Here is a 16,491-nt window from a genome sequence, read left to right on the forward strand (position 1 = left end):
GTCAGAATCCAACTCCAAAGTTTCTCTGACTTTTAATGGGTCCCACTGAGGGACACGACTGAGAAAGTGTCCCCAGGCCCCAGGCAGAGCAGAGAACTGGAGGCACTGATGACAGGTGGGGACAAAGAGAAGCCAAGTCCTGGTGCCCTGGGACACAGCAGGGTCTGTGCCACCAAGGGCTGTCAGGAGACACCTTGTCCTGAGGCACTGGGGCCTCCTGGCACAGCCCCAGCCAGGCTGGGCACTGTCAGCCCCTTGTCCTGCCCTCACATCCCCCCCTAGCCCACATCCCAGTGGCCTCAAGGATCTGCTGGAAGGAGTCCCTGGGGAGCCTTGCTCAGGAATGGCCCTGGGGGCTCCTTCATGCTCCCAGGGACTGCAGGTTTTTCAAAGCACTTCGGCTTTGGCTTTTGCCTTGGAGTCTCTGAGAGCTTTGTGCGGTCATGGCCCCAATTATCTGCTGTAATTAGTCCCTGGAGAGGCTTTGTCAGGAACAACACTCAGTGGGGCTCATAATGCTGCAAGGTACTTCAGTTCTTTTAAGGTACTTGGTGTTTCCCTTTTGATCCAGACTCTGTGAGAGGTTTGTGCAATCATGGCCCCAGTTATCTGCTTTAACGAGTCCCTTGAGAGCTTTGTGCTGACACTCAGTGGGGCTCATTATTGCTTTGAGATACTCAAGGAGTTTAAGGTGCTTTGGGTTTTCCTTTCCACACTGAGAGGTTTTTGTGCAATTTGAGTTTCTGAGAAGTTTTTGTGCCATCCTGGCCTCCATTTCTCTCCTCCAAGGAGTCCATGAGGAGCCTGTGTTGGGGATGGACCTCAGTGGGACCCATTAATGCTTTGAGACACTTTGGGTTTTCTTCTGACTTTGACGCCTGGAAAGATTTGTGCAATCTCCTCTCAGGCCATGAGGTTCCAGGGCTCAGCTCCAACTGCACCACGGGGCTCATGAGGATCAAACAAATCCTGAAAAAACATGACTCTGCCTTGATTTCTTTCTTGTCTGAAGCAGTTCATCAGGAAGTTTCGGTATTGGTTTTGGTTCGCCAATTTGAGATTGGCTAATTACTGGGGCACTCACTAGAATATACTTAGTCATTTCCTGCTCTGAGATAAGATTAGGAGAAAGGCAAAGTGGGCTCAAAACTTTAATAGGGTATAAAGAAAAGTTTATTAATAGTCACTAAAATAAAGAGTAATAAGAATCAGAACAAAACTTTCAGAACACTTCCTCTCTCCATACAACCTGACAATTTTGTAAAGAGACAAAACCTAAAATTTCAGTCAGTTTACCACCATCTAGAATAGTCTTTCTTCAGCTCACTTAGGGAGAGAAGTTCCTCTTGTAAATGTTATGGAGACTTCTCCACAAGACAACAGTTATCTCATGGCTTTTCATTTCCATGAATAGCAGCTGCCTAGGAAAAATCTATAATTGTGAAGTCCCTCCCATTTTTTCACAGCTTTTCCCACAGCTGTGTTTATGGGCCATGCCAACTTATGGGGTATTAGTTTACAGATGAACTGTTTAAGAGCAAAGGTTCTCTTCATCTATTTCTGAAATCATCTTCATCTCTGGAAACAGAGGTCGTCTTCTTCTCTCCCTGGGGGCATAGGTTCTCATCACTCTGCTCTCTTTCATTGTTCAAACTTCTCATGGGATCACAGCTACTTCAACATTTCCTTACATTAGCATGGAGGCCTTTGCTGAACAAGTCATCTCCCAATTCTTTTCAATGCTTTATAGGGAAAAAGAGAGTCTGATGTATCAATTACATCCTTCTCCATAGCTTTCCCAGAGGATTTCAGCCCCAAGATCAAGGCATCTCCTTATCCCTCCCATCTGGGACTCAACATCCTCTTCACTGACCTCGGTGTCTTCATGTTGCTCCTCTGTGTGTGCCTGCACTTTGTCCTTTTCTCTCACTCGAGGGAGGATGGAAGCACTGGAAGAGTCAATATCTCAGCCGGGGTCTGCAGATGGTTCCGTGACCCCGGCCGGGCTCGGTACTTGCGGCCGGAGCTGTTTTACCATGGAGGTTTCTGCAGCGGCTGCGCTGGGGCTGTGTCAGGCTGGGCCGCGCTGGGGCAGGGCCAGGATCTCAGCAGCCAGGCCAGAGCACAGCAGCAGCACGGCCGGGGCCCATGGCTTCTCCTCCCCTGCCCGCTGGTTGCGGGCGAACCCCAAGGGCGGCAGAACCTTGGCCGAGCCGGCCCGGCCCGGGGCTGCTCCTGGGGCCCGGCGGATCCTGGCTGGGCCCGGGCTGGCGGCGGGGCAGGGCTCGGTAGCGGCCAGATGTCAGCAACCGCAGCCACGGCCCGGCCCGGCCTCGGCCCCGCGGCCTCCCCTGCCCTGCCCGGCAGCCGATGGGGCCTGGCGGCTCCCTGGGAAGGGGCCCGGCCCCACGGCAGGAGCCGCCCGGCCTGGCCTGGCTGAGACGGGGCTGGGCCGGCCTGGTCATCTCTTTGCTGGCCAGAAGGGAAACAGACCCAGCCAGGCTTCTCCATCTTTAACTTGTGTCTTCACAGAGGCGTGTGCAGTTTCCTTAGTGGTTTAACAGATTGTCAGCTCTCAAAGCTAATTACTGATTGTTTTTTGGTCAGACACAGAGGAAACTGCTATCAGCTTCTCTCAGGACATCACTTCCGTGATGCGAAACCACCACAACAGCACAGAGCACAGAGCTCCTTTGTCCGTATGTAGTGGTCATGTGCCCGAGGCCTCAAAATCCCACCTTGGGAGATCTCTGGGTGCTCTCCAAGGTGTTTTCAAATGACAACATTCAGCTCATCATCTAAGAAAATCACCAGAGCACAGGGCCAGCCTGACCTGTCTGTCCTGGCTACTTTTGTCTGGGAGTGATCCTTGGATATACGGAATTTTGGAAGCCTACTTCTAATTTTTGCCATGGACCCTGGACATGAAGGCCAGGTTATTTTCCACAGGAAGGAAGGAACAGAGCCCCACAGTTTCCCCAGGTGGATGAGAGGTTACTGCCAGAGGTCAGCTAGAGCTGACAGGTTTTTTTCTGGGAGATACCTTTGCATAGAGGAAATTTTTTAGGGAGGATACCAATTTTGGCAATGGGCATCTGAAAAGAGGGACAGTTCTTTCCCTTAGCAAGGAAAGCACAGAGCCCCAGTGCTCCAGGAGCTGATGAGAGGCAGCCCTTAACATTCCAAGATCAGCCAGAGCTGTCAGGTAGCCCCTGGGAGGCCAAGCCAGCCAGACCTGTTCCATGTTCCCTTGGTTCCATGAGGCCCCACAGTGTCCCAAAGTTCCCTTGCTTCCATGAGGCCCTGAGGTGTCACAATGCCCCCTTGGTGACACGAGGCCCTGAAGGGTCAGAATGGCCTCCATGGTTCCATCAGGCCCCACAGAGTCATAATGGTCTCTGGGTCCATGAAGCCCTGCTGTGTCACCATGGCCCCTTGGTTCCATGGGCTCCAGTGGTGCCACAATGATCCCCTTGCTTCCATGAGGTCCCCACCGTGTCACAGTGATCTCCATGGGAAGGAAAGAACCGAGCCCCAGTGTGGCAGGGGCAGCCACCAGAGGCCAAGGCCAGCCAGACATGACGGTACTGGCAGATTTTGGCTGGGAACAACCTTTGGATATAGGGAATTTTAGAAGTGGAATCCCAATTTCAGACATGGACACCTGGGGGAGGAGAAGCACAATTCTTTTCCATAGGAAGGAAAGCACAGAACACCGGTGTTTCAGGGGCAGATGAAAGGTGGCCACCATAGGCCTAAGGCAGCCAGACCTCTCTGTACTGGTAGCTTTTTTCTGAAAGCAACCCTTGGGTATAGGGAATTTGGGAGTTGGAACCGAAATTTCAGCCATTTCTGCAGAGATAAGAAGGACAGTTCTTTTCCATAGGAAGGAAAGCACAGAGCCCATGTGTTTCAAAAGCAGAAGAGGAGAGAGGTGGCTCCTGGGAGGCCAAGCCAGCCAGACCTGTTTGTCCTGGCAGCTTTTGTCATGAAGGGATCCTTGGATGTATGGAATTTGGGAGGAGGAATCTCAATTTTGACCATGGACACCTTGAGAAGAAGGACGGCTCTTTTCCATAGGAAGGAAAGCATCGAGCCCCAGTGTTTTGAGACAGGTGAGAGGCAGTTCCCAAGAGGCCAAGGGCAGCCAATCCTTTAAGTCCTGGCTGCTTTCACTGGGGAGCAATCCTTGGATGTACGGAGTTTTGGAGGTGGAATCCCAATTTTGGCCATGGGCGCCTGGTCAGGATGGATGTTTTTTCCTATAGGAAAGAAAAGCACAAAATCCAAGTGTTCTGGAAGAAGATGAGAGGTGGCCACCCTGAGGCCAAGACAAACTTGTCTGTCCTGGCACCTTTCGTCTAGGGGCTATCCTTGGACACAGGGCATTTTGGAGGTTGAATCTCAGTTTTGCCCATGTGTGCCTGGACAGGAAGAGGCGTTCTTTTCATTAGGAAGGAAAGCACAGAGCCCCAGTGTTTCAGAGGCACATGAGTGCCAGCCCTCAGGAAACCAAGGCCAGCCAGAGTTGTCTCCCCTGGCAGCTTTTGTCTGGGAGCTATCCTTGGATGTAGGGAATTCTGGAGGCAGATGCCCAATTTTGGCCATGGGTGCCTAGTTGAGAGGGATGTTTTTTTCCCATAAGAAAGAAAAGTACATGGTCCTAGTGTCTCAAAGGCAGATGAGAGGTGGCCCCTGGGTGGCCAGGGCAGCTAGACCCGTTTTTCCTGGCAGATTTCATGTGGGAACAATCCTTGCATATAAGGAAATTTGGAGAATGAATCCCAGTTTTGGCCCTGGGTCCCTGGAGGAGAAGGACAGTTCTCTCCCATAGGAAGGAAAGCCCAGAGCCCCAGTGCTTCAGGGGCAGGTGAGAAGCAGCCATCGACATGCCAAGGTCTGCTGGACCTGTCAGGTGGTCCCCAGGAGCCCCAGCCAGCCAGACCTGTTCCGTGTTCCCTTGGTTTCGTGTGTCCCCACAGTGTCACAATGGTCTCCTTGGTTCCATGAGGCCCTGGAGTGTCACAATGTTCCCCTTGCTTCTGCAGTGTCACAATGGCCCTGTGCTTCCATGGGGCCTTGCAATGTCACAATGGCTTCGTGGTTCCACAAAGCCCTGATGTGTCACAATGGCTCCTGGGCTCCATGCGCCCTCGCTGTGTCACAACGGCTCCTCTGTTACACTGCGGGCTCCACAAGGTCACCATGGACCCTTGGTTCCTTGGGGCCCCCGTGTTCACAATGGTCTCCTTGATTCCATGGGGCAGCACAGTGTCACAACTGACCCATGGCTCCATGAGATTCTGTAGTGTCACCGTGGTCGCTGTCAGAGGCTGGATGAGATCGATGTCCCCAGACACCTTGGGAGGCTCGGAATGCCCGTGTGGGACCAGGAGCGGGTCAGGCCTTGGTTTGTGGTGGGACAGAGCCCCGCCCCCAGCCCTGGCCTGGCACAGCTGTCAATCACATGGAAGGGGCGGTGCTAACCCAGCTCTGATTGGCCCAGCTGTCAGTCAATCACACAGCAGGCAGATCTGATTGGTCCAGCTGTCAATCAATCATACACCAGAAGCTGGTGCCTTCCCTGACTCTGATTGGGCAAGCAACTGGCAGTCCCACCCCAGGGGCGGGCCCATGAAGGCCCAGGGGTTTAAAAGCTGGAGCACGAGGCCAGCCCATGGTCTGGATCCTGCCTTCTCCTGGGGTTCCTCTGTTAATGATGCTGGAACCTGAGCAGTTTGTATCTATGTGTGTGTCTTTCTACAGATCTTCTGTCTTTCTGTTGTTCTCTATTTCTTCTCCTTCTAATCCTACTTACCTGGAACATTTTTGGGTAACTTATCATCGTAAGGGTTAAAGGTTTTTAGGTAAAGTGGGCTAAGTTAACAAAGTAATGCTATGGTAAGAGTTTTATGCTGCAGTGGATGTTGTATGAAACTCTTTGCTCAAGTTCCTTGATTGTCTATATTTTGTCAGTAAAATTTTGTGTCATTTTGATCTCTTAGCTCTGTTGGTTAGAGCATGGTGCTGGTATCACCGAGGTTGTGGGTTCCATCTCTGTGTGGGCCATTCACTAAAGACCTGGGTCCCTTCCTACCAAGAATATCCTTTGCATCTGGCCATGGTGAGAATATCTGGTTGGTGTTTCTCCTGTACAACAAACTCGAATAAAGGAACCTTTGGTGACCCCCAGCATTTCAGTGTTCTGGGGTGTTACAGCCCTGCAGGCTCACAATGGCCTCTTGTTTCCATGAGGCCCCACAGTGTCACACTGGCCCCCTGGTTCCATGAGGATCTGGAGTGTCACACAGGTTTGTGACATTTGTCCTTGCTGCCCCTCAAATCCCACTGTTGAGAGCTGGCATGAAAAGTGCTGCATGCACAGCGGAGAGTCCTGGAAGGTGCTGGCAAGAGCATCCTGCGGGAACAGGGCTCTGGGCTCTGGCTGGAACAGCCTGGTTTTGCTGCAGTGACCGCAGGCAGGAGTTGAGGCAGGTGAAGAGGCAGCGGGCAGCTTGTGTTTGTAGAGGGCCTGGGGCTGCCCCTCTGAAGCTCCACCTGGAAACGCACTTGGGGGAATACGAGCTACAGCCGGAGTGCCTGTCCTGAAAGGACCTGAAGTCATTCAGCCTTGCCAGCTTTTCTTGAGAGTGTGTTGGTGTTCCCCAGGACAGTTACACATTTGGGGAAATGCCTTTGGAGGAAAGTGCTTCCTAGGGAGCTTCCAGCGAAGCAGGTGCAAGTGTCCCCCTTTGGCTCTCTGTGGTCCTTTCACTGCCTGAGGCCCGTTGCACTTGGCAGAGGGGCAGGGCAAGGGAGAAGGCTGTGAAGAGCAGGTTTGGCATCCACCTGGACCTGTGGAGACCAACCCAAGCAGCAGGACGTGTTCCCCCCTTTGGACAGAGGCGTGAGCAGGAGCATCTCTGTCCAGCCGTGAGCCCCAGAGCTCTCTCTGAGAGCTGTGAATTAAAAGGCCTTTACACACACACTTTTCACATCTTCCCTGTCTGCTGTGTTTCAACTCTTGGCAATGTGCATGTGGCTCTTGCTTGGTGGAAGCTGCTGTGGCCCAGGGCCAGCACAGAGCTGGGCTGGGTGGGCCAGGCAGCGTGGAGAGTCTTGGCTGATCTTGGTGAGTCCCTGGCTTCAGAAAAGGCTGGGAAGGTTTGCCTCCCAAGGCGTCCTGCTCATTGGCTCTCCCTGTGCACCCTGGAGAGAACAAGGTAGGCATTTCTGGCAGCTGGGCATCAGCAGACCTGAAAGTGGGGGTGTGTTGTGAAACGAGCCCAGCTGAGATACCCTGAGACGAGCCCAGTGCTCCTCGCTCCCCTGTGCTGACACGTGAGCGTTTGTCTGGTTTTGGAATGGCCCTGGCTGTGTGAGGGGTGCTACGTGGACACGAGACAGCCGGTCCTGTCCCGCTGGGTCCCAGCAGTGCCTCACAGCAGTCCTGCATCCATGTCAGGATGCTGGCCAAGAGAGGTCCTGGAAGCTGAGGCAGCTGATTTTAAGCTTGTGCAGGTGCCTACAGGCCAAGGCCAACGGTGTTCCCTCAGGATACAGCACTCCTGAGGGGTCTCCCTCATTCAAAGAAATCAGCTGACAAATGCATTGTCAGCCAAAAGCCCTTTGATTGACCTGGCAGGAGGGCAGGGGTCAGCACCCCACTAAAGTGTTTCTCTGCCACATATAAATTTCAGTGGGTTGATGTAGGAGTTGTATCAAAATCACCATCCATCTTTACACTGCTGAGGTGATTCCATAGGCAGCGGGTTAGAAATACATTGTGTCAGATTCCCATACTTGAAGCTGATGTCCAGGCCCTGGCCAGGAGCGGTCTCGATGCCCCAAAGCAGCACAAAGTCTTCCTCAGGGCTTCCCTGCACAGGGCTGATTCCACACTTGCCCTTAGTTCTTCTGGTAGACTGTGTCTAAAGCTTTTTGTCAGGTCACTCTCATGTCAAGTTAGGCCTGCCAGGTTTTTGTTATGCTAAGTGGTGCTAAGTACTTAGGCATGTCTGTGCTAATTACTTGTTTACTCATGTGAATTGCTTGTGCTTACTCATGTCAAACCAAGGCCTTGTTCCATCCCCAAAGGTGCCTGAGGCCACCCGCTCCTTGTGGCACCAGTTGCTTTCCTGTGGAATGTTCTCCCTCCCCGAGGGTAAAGAGGGAGCTGCAGAAAGAGCTTGCCAGGCTGCTCTCCATCCTTTCCCAGCACTCCTGGTGAAGTGGAGAAGTCCGAGCTGAGCGCAAAGGTGCAAATGGAACAGCCGTGCACAGGAAGGCTCGGTGGGAAGGATGATCCAGGATCCATAGGCCTGGCAGCCTGAGCGTGCTCCAGGGGAAGGCCTTGGAGCAGATCCTCCTGAGTGCCATCCCACGGCACCTGCAGGGAACCAGGGCGTCTGCTGGAGGGTGGGAAAGCTCTGCAGAGGGACGGGGACAGCTGGGGCTCCTGGCGGGGTGTTGAGGGCTTCTGTGCGGGAGTTTGGGGGGCTTGGTGCTGGTGGGGTGTTGGAGAAGGAGTTGTCTGGAAGGTGAGAGGTCTAGGCTGGAATTTGAGTCAGTTTGAAGGCAGCATCTGTACTTTGGCACAGCTTTGGTTAGGGAGGGCAGAAGGAATATCTGTGACTTTTCCTCTTCATGGTCCTGATTCTCCTGCAGGGAACAAGAGGGGAGAGCTGTACTTTACTGGCCACTCAGATATCTGTACCAGGGGGAGGATTAGCCCTTTTGCCATCTACTCAATTCTTTGAGCTACTTTTCTAACACTGAGTGGACTTTGATTTCTTGAGAGCTTTTATTCCTTAAGAGAATGAGGATATTATCATCCGTTCATAGAAAACCAAAGAATGGCCCTTGTTTTTTCCCTTTTTTTGTGTAGTGTTATGTTCTGTAAAGTGACCCTCAGTGGATGAGGTTAAGGCAAATGAGTTGCTGCTTTGAGATGGGAAGCAAAATTCCAATTCTTCACCTCCTCAGGCCATCCCAATTCATTTGGGAAGTTTGCAACTTTTTGGAACTACTTGAGTCGAGCAATGGGAAGTAAAGCTTTCCTGAATTGAGGATTCTTACTTGCCAGATTCTTCTGTGCCTTCACCGCTAAGGTGTTTTTGTGCTGAAGGCAATAACTGCAATGAGAAAATAATTTCAGCATGGAGTAAGAGCTTCTGACAGAGACCAAGTGTTGCCAGCGTTGCTCCAGGTGCTCCTGCCTACAGCCCCTGCAGGCAGGAGCGCAGCCCCCAGTGCACGTGGCCTTTGGCTCCCTCTGGCACAGAAGCCCCCCATGGGCACAGGTCTCTGGGGCAGGAGACGGGCACCGGTGCTGCCAGGGCTCGGGGGGTGGCAGGTCTGCTTGGGCAGGGACTGTGCCACACCTGCTGATGTCAGCGCTCCCCGGGCCCCAGGGGTCAGAGCAGCATTCCTGCCATGGCCCACACGTTCCTTGTCTGTGCCACAGCCGCGGGTTTAGGATGGCCACCAGCCGGGACGTGTCCCAAGCAGGCCATGCCAGCTTCTGTGGAAGGCCCCGTGCCCATCCCAGCACGGCTGCGTTGGCAGCCCTGCGGGCTCCTTCTGCTGCCCCGAGCCTGCAGAGCAGGGCAGCGTTTGCTGATGGTTTCAGCCATTCCCAAAGATCCTGTCGGGCTGTCTTAGACACTTGGGGTGAGGGATTCCTTCCAACCTGAGCCACTTTGGGTGGGCTGGGGCTGGCCCCAGGGCAGGGGGCAGTGTGTGCAGGGGCCCTTTGTGACACGGGGCAGCACGGTCACCGTGGCATGGAACGGGACAGCGTGTCCAAGGGCCCTTTGTGACACGGGGTGACATAGGAGCTGGCGGTGGGTGACAAGACCACGCCACAGTGCTTGCAGCACGCGACGGGACAGGACGGGACAGAGCGGTGCCGTGAGGAGCCCCCGCACAGCGCACTCGTTTGTGTCTGACCCGGAGCTTTTCTGAGGCGTTATTCCTGCAGCTGACCTCGAGGCCAGACCACAGGACTTGGTGACCCGTGGCCTTCCCGAGGCTGCTCTCCTGCAGGTGTCCTCGAGGGTAGACCGTGGGACTTGGTGCCCTGGAGGCATCTCCCATCCCTGCCACCGGTGCCCTCGAGGCCAGACCACAATCCTCGACAGGAGTCTCCTGTCCTTGTGGCAGGAGCCCTCAAGACCAGAGTGCAGGACTTGCTGTCCTGTAGCCTTCCTGAGGCTTCTCTCTTGAAGGTGCCTTCCAGGCATGACTGCAGGCCTTGCTGACTCGGAGCTTTTCCGAGGCATCTCTCCTGCAAGTAGCCACAAATCCAGTCACTGACATGGAGCAGAGACCCACGAGAGTGCCCAAGCTGGCCTGGGTGGAGGAGAGGAAGAAGGCCCTGGAGCTGGCCCAGCACAGGAGACTGAAGAGGTGGTGTGGTTCAAGCCTCAGCAGGAGGGTGAGTGGCAGAGCTGGGCTGCTGGGCTGGTGGCTGCAGCCAGCTTGGCCACATCCCATCCCATGGCATCCCATGGCATCCCATGGCATCCCATCCAATCCCAGCCCATCCCAGCCCATCCCCTGGGCACTTGCCCATGGACAGGACTAAAGAGGGGCTGGGCAGACACCCCACAGCCGTGCTCCATCCCCTGGGCCATCCCAGGGCTGTCCCTGCCTGGGGAGCGCAGGGCTGGGCTGTGTTCTCCGGCCTCTCCCGCAGCCCCTCAGCTCAGGCTGCGCTCGCTCTTTGCCAGGTGCAGCCGTGCAGCGCACACAAGAGCAGGAACACACCCGTGGCCTCTTCCACAGAACAGCGCAGGTACCTGCCGCCATCCCCAGCTGGGCTGGGCCTGCTGTCACCGCTCAGCCGAGCACCACGCTTGGAGCATCCCTGGCTTCCTGCCTTTCTCCTACAGCTGGTTTTCAAATTCATCAAAAGGATTCGGGAGGAAGAGACCAGCACCATGGGCACAGGGCTCAGAGCATATTCGCACATCTTCAAAACCAAGACCTGTGCTGCCCTGCTGGATATGCTCGTAGAGGAGGGGTTTTGCAATCCAAAGCAAGTAAGCAGCCTGTGGCCAGGGTTTGATCCTCCCAGGAATTGCTTGGCCTCCTAAGCCATGCCTACTGGTCACTGGAAGCCTTTGAGGCCATGGCAGTGTGGTGGGAAGGGAAGGACTTCTCTGGGGAAGCTGGGGACATTCCTCCCTCTGGCAGCTTTCCAAGTCTCCCCCTGCCTTCTCCAGGTGCCTGCCATGGTGAGGTACATCCACCAGTGGCTCATGGCCAGTCAGTTTGCTGAGCACAGGCTGGACAGGGCCCTGCTGGATCTCACCAAAGAACAGCCTGCTTATGTAGTAATGTGTCCTGGTTTTGGGCAAATTTGGAAGAAAACGTCCAGAAGGAGCCCCCAGAGAGCCAACCCCCACAGCCCCACCCCCACCTGGCTCGGGAAGAATTTCCTCAGAGAGTAGTGGAAACAACGTGTTTATTGAGCAGTCAAAGCACTCCCCAGCACAAAAAATGAACAACACCAGATGACAAAAACTCTTTCACCACACTGAAGAGGTGACAAATTCAGAAAGTCTCTGCTGGGAGTGGTTGCCCAGTTCTCGGTCTCCGGCACTGGAGATAGCTGCTGCAGGTCACAAAATGCTGGCTCTTGGTGTTTCTTGGTGTTTCCCAGGTCCCAGTCCTGAGCAGGTTCAAATGGTATTCAGGAAAGGGAAAGAAAAAAAACAGTCCAGGGAAGAAATTGGATTGCCTAGCTAAACTAACTAATAAGCAAAAGCAAGGGCAAAAGCAAAAAGCAGGAGCAAGAGCAAAGTGAAAGCAAGCAAGCCAGCAAGCAAGCAAGAAAGCCAGCAAGCCCTAGCCTCTCTCCTAGACACAAACTGTGAGGGAAGGTGAGCCGGCTGATAAAAAGACAAAACAAACCTTCACTTTTCGGAGCCAGTCCCGAAAGCACAGAACATAACATCAAGCATAAACAGAACACACAATTGGGGATGCAAGCACCATAATGTCACCCTAGGACATTCCACCCCTTATCTCCGAATCGTCAACATAACTACCAAACGTCATGTAAAAACTTCATCAAGTAAAAACTTCCATCTTTCACTTACTCAGACACATTTCCTTCCATCTCACTTGCTCAAACCTTTGACACACATTTCCTTCTATATCTCTTGCTCAAACCTTCAGCATTCACACATTTCCATCTGTCTCAGGTCTGTCTGGTTTAATGTACAGACAGTGGCAGTAACATCCAGCCAACAGTGATATTTGCATATGAGGCTCACCCCACAATCAGATCTCCCTGAGGTACACATCGTGTTGTTCCATATTTCTGCATTATTCACCGTGTACAACCTGGTCCCTGAGCAAAGACAGTGCCACCAATGGGTTTGTCTGTACTCGCGGCAGAATTGATCCACACTGTCTTCCCTAACAAACCTCTGATATGTGCCACTGGGACTTTATCTTCGTCTACTATATTCAGGGACTCAGACTGGGCAGGACCTCTCCATTGGTGGAACCTCGGGTGTTAACTAACCAGGTGGCCTTTGCTAAATGCTGCTCCCAGTTCTTGAAAGATCCCCCACCCAATGCTTTCGAGGTGGTTTTTAACAGTCCACTGTACCTCTCCACTTTGCCTGCAGCTGGTGCATGGTAGGGGATATGGTGCACCCACTCAATGCCATGTTCCCTAGCCCAGGTGTTGATAAGGCTGTTCTTGAAATGAGTCCCGTTGTCAGACTCAATCCTCTCAGGGGTACCATGCCTGCTCAGGATTTACTTTTCAAGGCCCAGGATGGTGCTCAGGGCAGTGGCGTGAGGCACAGGGGAGGTCTCCAACCATCCCGTGGTGGCTTCTGCCATTGTGAGCACGTAGCGCTTGCCTTGGCATGTCTGGGGCAGTGTGATGTAGTCAATCTGCCAGGCCCCCCCATACCTGTACTTGGACCACTGCCCACCATACCACAGGGGCTTCACTCACTTGGCCTGCTTGATCTCAGCACACATCTCACAGTCATTGATAACCTGAGAAATACTGTCCATGCTTAAATCCACCCCACGGTCTCGTGCCCACTTGTGGGTGGCATCTCTGCCCTGATGGCCTGAGGCATCATGGGCCCATCGAGCTAGGAACAACTCCCCCTTATGTTGCCAATCCAAGTCTATCTTTGACACCTCTATCACTGCAGCCTGATCTACCTGCTCCTTGTTTCGGTGTTCCTCATTAGCCCGACTCTTGGGGACATGGGCATCTACATGACAGACTTTCACACACACATTTTCTACCCAAGAGGCAATGTCTTTTCACTCATCAGTAGCCCAGACTCGTTTTCCTCTATGCTGCCAGTTGGCCTTTTTCCACCTTTCCAGCCAGCCCCACAGAGCATTGGCTACCATCCAAGAATCCATATAAAGGTCGAGCTTTGGTCATTTCTCTCTCTCAGCAATGTCCAGGGTCAGCTGAAAAGCCTTGACTTCAGCAAGTTGACTTGATCCACATTCTCCTTCAGTAGCTTGTGCTACGTGTTGTGTGGGGCTCCATACGGCTGCTTTCCACTTCCAGTTCATCCCTACGATGCCACAGGAACCGTCAGTGAAAAGAGCGTATCGAGTTTCCTCTGCTGGTAGTTGGTTGCATGGTGCACCTTCTTTAGCCCTTGTCACTTGTTCCTGCTGCTCTCCGTCAGTGAGACCAAAGTTCTCACCAGCAGCCAGTTTGTAATTATCTCCAAAATCCCAGGGCGATTCAGGTTTCCAGTCCGGGTGTGCTGCATGATGAGAGTAATCCATTTGCTCCATGTGGCAGCAGTGTCATGGAGGGTAGTGGGAACCTTTCCTTTAAACATCCACCCCAGTGCTGTCAGTCAGGGTGCCAGGAGGAGTTGTGCTTCTGTGGCAATCACCTCGGAGGTAGCTTGAACTCCTTCATAGGCAGCCAAGATTTCCTTCTCTGTGGGAGTGCATTTGGCTTCAGACCCTCTGTAATTTCAGCTGCAGAATCTTAGTGGTCGGCCTCGAGTCTCCCCAGGCACCTTCTGCCAAAGGCTCCAGGACAAGCCATTGTTCCCAGCTGCAGAGTAGAGCACATTCTTCACCTCTGGTCCCGTCCTGACTGGGCCAAGGGCTACTGCCTGAGCAATCTCCTGCTTGATCGGGGCGAAAGCTTGTTGGTGTTCAGGGCCCCAGAGGAAATCGTTCTTCTTGAAGGTGACCAGGTAGGGAGGGTTCACAATCTGGCTGTACTCGAGAATGTGCATTCTCCAAAAACCTATGGTGCCTAGGAAAGCTTGTGTTTCCTTCTTGCTGGTGGGTGGAGACACCGTGTTGATCTTATTGGTGACCTCAGTGGGAATCTGACACAATCCGTCTTGCAACTTTACCCCCAGGAACTGGATCTCTCGGGCAAGTCCCTTGACTTTGGTCTTCTTGATGGTGAAGCTGGCTTCCAGCAGTAACTGGATGATCCTCTCTCCTTTCTCAAATACTTCCATTGCTGTGTTCCCCCACACAGTGATGTCATTGAGGTACTGCAGGTGTTCTGGAGCTTCACCCTTTTCCAGTGCAGTCTGGATCAGTCCATGGCAGATGGTGGGGCTGTGCTTCCACCCCTGGGGCAGTCGGTTCCAGGTGTACTGCACGCCCCTCCAGGTGAAAGCAAACTGAGACCTGCATTCTGCTGCCAGAGAAGTGGAGAAAAACGCGTTGGGAATGTCAACAGTGGCGTACCGCTTTGCTGCCTTGGACTCCAGCTCGTACTGGAGTTCCAGCATGTCCAGTACAGCAGCGTTCAGCGGTGGAGTCACTTCATTCAAGGCACGATAGTCCACAGCCAATCTCCATTGAGACTTGTGCACAGGCCAGATGGGACTGTTGAAGGGTGAGTGGGTTTTGCTGACCATCCCTTGGCTCTCCACCTAACAGATCATTCTGTGGATGGGGATCACGGCACCTCGATTCGTCCGATACTGCCAGCGATGCACGGTCAAGGTGGCAATTGGCACTCGCTGCTCTTCCACCCTCAGGAGTCCTCCTGCAGATGGATGCTCTGACAGTCCAGGCAAGGTGTTCAATTGCCGAATGTCCTCTGCCTCTACAGCAGCTGTGCCAAAAGCCCACCTGAGTCCCTTTGGTTCTTTGTAGTAGCCGTTCTGGAGGAAGTCTATGCCCAGAATACCCAGGGCCTCTGGGCCGGTCACAATAGGATGTTTCTGCCACTCCTTCCCAGTCAGGCTCACCTCGGCTCCCAACAGGGCCAATTGCTGTGATCCCCCTGTCACCCCAGCAATGGAAACAGGTTCTGCCCCCACATGTCCCGATGGTATCAGGGGACACTGCGCTCCAGTATCAACTAATGTGTCGCATTTTTGTGGCTCTGATGTGCCAGGCCATCGGATCTACACTGACCAAAGATCCGGTTTTCCCGTGCCTCTCCTTGGCTCGAGGCAGGGCCCCTCTAGCTCTGGTTATCCTTTCTTCCCTGAGCATTCATACTAGAGGTACCTTCAAGGGGATCTGACAGATCATACCCGGTAGCTCGGTCACCGGAGGCTGAGTCTACCTTCACCTTACTGTAATCCTCTCAGTTAGTGTTTCCCTCCTTGAGTTGACACGCCCATGCTGCCAGGACAGAAGTGAGTTGATGTACTTCAGACCTGATTAGCATAAAAAATTTGATAATCAGAATGCCTTGGCAAGAACAAACAGAGCTTTGAAGACTGCAAGAAGACTGAATCAAGAAAGAAGATTGAATCAACTTCTATTAGCTAGAGATGCTGCAAAATGGATGTTCGTTTGTGATGATTAACCCAATTATTGTAGAAAAAATTACTAGTCTTTCTAGAATTTGTATAAGCATATGTAGTCCATGTGAAAAACATGTTCACTCTCCTGTGAAAATGTAAAAAGTTTAATAAAGGACAATAGGAGACAAGGACCATGGAGCAAAGGTTATTTATGGCTGGGTGCATCTTGGCACTCAGCCAAGACCACCCTGTTACCTTCAGGGATCCCCCTTAAATACCTTTTCCCTTACATCAGCCTGTTGCATATTCATAGCCCCTTATGCATATCCATAAACGAGTTTACATTTTCCAGGAGCTATTTTACATGGCCCCTCTTTGGGTCTGCCTTTTCAGAGCATGCGTGTTCCTTGGCTGGGGTTTGGCTCCTTCTCTTTATCCCTTCCAGTTCGGGCCTTGGTCCGCACTGCCTTCAGACGGTGAGTGCTGATGGTTGGCAGATCTGTACAGGTGTGCTCATCTTGTGTTCATTGGATGTTATCCCATCCAAGCAGGCATTTTAACACAAGCATACTTCCATCAGCTATTGCACTACTGTGTCTAAGCCTAATTAACAACAAAATTTAAAACTATATATTTGGAACAAAGTTACTTTAACATCACATATATAAAATCCATTTTAATATTTGCGAAAAGCCAATATTATAATATATATCTAGAACACTTCTCTCCTGCAAGTAAGGGCTGACAC

At 52.7% G+C, this 16,491-nt stretch overlaps 2 long non-coding RNA genes and 2 pseudogenes across 2 annotated transcripts in view; 2 read left to right on the forward strand and 2 right to left on the reverse strand.

Moving 5' to 3' along the window:
- LOC137464036 (zinc finger protein 208-like) overlaps positions 1-16,491 on the reverse strand; it is a 1,110,012-nt pseudogene that overhangs the window by 708,833 nt on the left and 384,688 nt on the right.
- The window catches only part of LOC137464035 (zinc finger protein 850-like), a 1,110,255-nt pseudogene that overhangs the window by 700,414 nt on the left and 393,350 nt on the right, over positions 1-16,491 (forward strand).
- The window catches only part of LOC137464047 (uncharacterized), a 137,977-nt gene that overhangs the window by 34,886 nt on the left and 86,600 nt on the right, over positions 1-16,491 (reverse strand). The window lies entirely within an intron of this gene.
- Positions 10,720-11,317, forward strand: LOC137464053 (uncharacterized). The gene is made up of 3 exons (XR_010994062.1): positions 10,720-10,798; positions 10,896-11,045; positions 11,229-11,317. It is a non-coding gene; the product is annotated as an uncharacterized lncRNA (long non-coding RNA).

This window comes from Anomalospiza imberbis, chromosome 35 (genome assembly GCF_031753505.1).
Source record: "Anomalospiza imberbis isolate Cuckoo-Finch-1a 21T00152 chromosome 35, ASM3175350v1, whole genome shotgun sequence".
NCBI lineage: Eukaryota > Metazoa > Chordata > Aves > Passeriformes > Viduidae > Anomalospiza > Anomalospiza imberbis.